Raw genomic sequence first — 4,365 nt, forward strand, 5'->3', positions numbered from 1 at the left:
AATTTTGGATATGTTGTAGAGGACCTTCATACGAAGATAATGGTATATGACCCATCCCTAGATTCTTCACCAATTTCTCCCAGATCGTCGGTTTGTACAGGACAGTGTAAAATCATCTCAGCCGAGATTGCTGTAAAACACTCATGTTGTGTTCTTAGACCATTCGCTTGTGTCTTGAACGGTTGATGAAGGATTTCAATGTCGTTGATTCGTTTGAGATCAGGACCCCTTGATTGATACATGATCATGGTGCTCGCAGCGCCATCTTGCTTCTGTCAGTCGTAGAAACATCGCTTCTGAAACCCTGGTCAAGGGACCATAGCTGAGGTTGCTCTTGAGAGTGGATGATGTAATGACCACGGTTTCAAGTTCCGATGGTAGCATTACTTTTATGATGAATGATTAGCACATGAGAGTCTGGTGCCACGAGTCTTGGACTGTGAAACTGGTCGTCATGATCAGTGGATCGTCGGTCCCCAGTATTTTGGATCGATCTCTCCTCTTCGTTTTCTCTTCTTCTGGAAAGACTTGGATAGAGGACCCAGGTAGAGAAATTGATGTAAATACCTAGATGGTCGAAGTTGGAGGTACCTTGATGAAGTACTTAGTGGAAAGACCTGGTGGACACCGATCGACTGTGGAAGTCATAAATACCGTCTAAGAATTGTTGCTTGCATATTGTACGCTCTGGAAGATGTAGGAACCTCATACGACGTCGGAATTTGATGCTTGACCCCAACTTTTGAAGCTAAGAGACTGAGTTATCCCATGAGACAAGAATCACTCAATTTGGAGTTGTAGAGGTCATCCAACGAAGCGTGCACATTTGTAATTTTTTAATCTCGTACAAATTTTTCAGATTTCGTAGATCTGACGGTAAAGTCCATATCTTTCAGCTAGTACGTCCGATTGATGCACCCTTTTGGTAGGTTGTATAAGAGACATAGAAGAACATCTTTTGTTGAGGAAGTATCGTCTCATTCCTCACTCGTTGGTACGTTTTTGTAAACCCATTTGCTGAAGTATGTTGTATCTCATTTGTAGAGGTGATGAGAACATCTTGTAGAAGACTTTGGTGTTGTGCCCGCCCATCGTACAATCTTCAGAAAGACTTTCATGTGAGCATATTTCATGTCTACACGCCTTGATATGAGTTATTAGTGCTTCGAGGAGTCCGTTTCCTCGAGCAATACTTCAGAGAATGGTTAGTTGATGGAGCCTTGTCATGAGGATGTTGCTCCTGAGACCGTTGTTGGTGCTGAGATGATAAGCACATAAATACTATATTTTACACATATTTATATTAGCTAGTACTTGATATTTTGGCGAATAACACGATTTTAATGCTTTTGTAGAACTTACAAGTGATCTCGATCATCCGGAAGGAAAACGGTTAAATATGAAGTTAAAATGGTGTTTGCGACAAAAATTGTGAATGCTACGAATCACGGCCCAGCCAAAGAATGGTGAACAATGGAACAAAGTAGGGGTGAGCATAAAAACCGGAACCGCGGATTTGACCCGTATCCGTCCGCAAAATTGCGGATTTCACCCAAACCGCAAGACTTATGGGCCGGACACGGATGGGATTCTCAAATCCGCACGTTTTAGCGGTTTGGGTGCGGTTGAATATTGAAAACCGCGGATTCAACCGCACCGCATCTGACTCTTCTCCATTAGCTATAAGCCACTAAGCCCAGCTAATTGAATGTGATGGTCACTAAGCCCAGCTAATTGCAATAGCTTATTCAGGACCTATTTTTGATGTCAAGTAAGCCCAGCTAATTGTTTGCTTATTCAGGACCTTTCCAACAACTTACTTGCGAGTCAGAGAGAGTTGGGCCTCATGCCAAAGACATGCCCAAAATTTTTTTTTTTTTTTTATCCCTAATCCGCGGTTAATCCGCAACCGGACCGCACAATCCGCGGATCCGCGGATGTAAAATCCGCGGGTGATTGGGCCGGTCACGGTTTGATTTTTCAAATCCGCAATTTTGACGGTTTGGTTGCGGGTGACCCCTAATCCGCAACCGTCCGTCCGTTGCACACCCCTAGAACAAAGAGTTGTTTTTCTTTGCATTGCCAAGCAAGTGAAGCCCAGTAGAGCTTGAGGAATAGTGGGACGTGTCATACTCCACCACAGTGGTCTTGTATAGTCGAAGCATCAAAGCATCCTCATTTCTTATTGAAGAAAAATGAAAAGAAGTTCTCTTTTACTGTAGCAGCTACTTTTACATCTGCTGGTGAATGATTGGTAGCTGGCAGAGATGGGTTTTACCCAATTTTGGTCTTGTTTAAAATGGTAACTGGATGGGTACTGGTGGTATTGGTTATGGTTGAGAACACTTGAACTGAAGTTCAGGGGAAATGATGTTGGCTGATTATGGCAGCGATGGATTTTGTGTTCTCGAATAGCTTCTGGTTTTGTGTTGCAAACAATCGGAAATGATGACGAGATGTAGAAGCCTGGAGTTCTGATTTTTGGATGGTGCGGGCAAAGAGAGGAGGTCGAAGGTTTGGAGGCTTGGTATGAGAATGGATTTGGCCTGAATTTAGAAATTGTTGTACGTGGTTGAAGGGGCAATAGTCTGTTAAGCTTTTGAGCTCGAACTGGTGTAGATGAATCTCGTGTTGGTAGGCTTAGAAAGCAGTAAGAAGGAGCTCAGAAAGCAGTAAGGATACAACCCCTTTACGCACGGAAACTGCACTTTAGCTGGTCGATACAATGCCTGAAATACGAAGTCTTAAGGGTCAGAAAATGAGAAGTTTGTGGCTCAATCATGTGTTCGATATTGATTGTATGTCTGGTGTTGGCTGAACTTGTTTTCTGTGGATCGAAATGGAAGTTTTTAGGAGCGTTGATGGCATGGATTCGATCGCAAACGAAGATTAAAGAAGGACTTAAGCTTCTGTTGAATCATGTGTTGTTAAACACCCAGCTGCCAGTGATGGTAGTATGAGCTGTTGTGACCGGTGAATGAAGGAGAAGGTGTATTCTGTCTTGCATGAGTTTGTATGAGGTTTGATGTGGACGAAATTTAAGTAAAGAAAGGCAGTTGAGTATTGGGTTTGTTGGCATCGAACTGAAGTTGCAGGCAGCAGTCGAGTTGGAGTTGAGAACAAACGACTGAAATCCAGTCTGAACTAAGAAGCTGGTGCAGTTGGTGCTGCTGGCTAGGGAGAACGATTGTGCTAGCTGTGTATAGAGCTTGGACGTGACTGAGATGATTTGTGTGAGATGTTGGCGCTGTATGGAGAGCTCGGACACGAGAACTGAGCTGTTGTTGATGGAGGAAATAAGGAAGCAGGTGTTGGTGTTGCTTTGCTGTGGTTCGAAATGGAAGCTATGAGAGAATGTTGTGCAAGTGATTTCAACTGAATGGAGATGGAGTACGTGATGGCTGAGATAAATGCAGTCGATAGTGGCTAGAAGTTCAGGGATTATCGATTGGTGATAGTGAAGCTGGGTATATGGCTGGAATAGTCGTAAATGGTGGAATTCATGATGTTTATAAAGGGTGTTTTCATGGGTGTTTCACAAACTAGTTGGTTGATGGTGTTTACATTGATTTATGCGGCGAGAAGATGACTGAAGAGATGTGTTGTTGCTTCGAGGAGATAAGAGAATGAAGGACAGAAAGGAAGTGATGCTATAGCGAGATGGCCAGAATTATTGCAGTCAGCAGTGGTTACATGTACGAGCTTTGAGAGCCGGTGATAGCAGAAGAGAATGACAAAATTATTGCTTATGGTAGAGCAAGCTGCAGTCAATATGGCAGATGCGGTGGTGAGTATGTCTGCTGACAGTCGAAGGAAGATGTCGAGCTTTGCTTTAATACCAGCAGCATCATTTCTTGGCAGTAATGGAGGTGATGTTCAGTCGAAGCAGTCGAGGGAGCTGGTGTTGCTGCTATTGTTTAACGGCTGCGAACAAGGGGCTAAGAGAAATTCTAGAAGACAAGACGAGATGTTGTTTCCGAGATGGAGAAATAAGAGGAGCTGTGGCCGGAGAAAAAAAGTCTTTGCTCGCGGTAAAGAATGCACGGACCTAGGCAACCAGTGGGAGAATTGGCATAGTGGTTCACGAGTCTTGGAAGCCAGGTGATGATCATTGGACTGGGCCTTGGAATTATTTGGTTCGATTGGGAGTCTTTGGCAGAAGACCTATAAAAGAGAACGCAGACAGAGAATAGAAGGGAGGAGGTTGCGGCAACAAGCCAAAACCAGGAAGGAGGCGCGGCTGGGAGAATTGGCATAGTGGTTCACGAGTCTTGGAAGCCAGGTGATGATCATTGGACTGGGCCTTGGAATTATTTGGTTCGATTGGGAGTCTTTGGCAGAAGACCTATAAAAGAGAACGCAGAC

The sequence above is a fragment of the Papaver somniferum genome, chromosome 10, assembly GCF_003573695.1.
Source record: "Papaver somniferum cultivar HN1 chromosome 10, ASM357369v1, whole genome shotgun sequence".
Taxonomy (NCBI): Eukaryota; Viridiplantae; Streptophyta; class Magnoliopsida; order Ranunculales; family Papaveraceae; genus Papaver; species Papaver somniferum.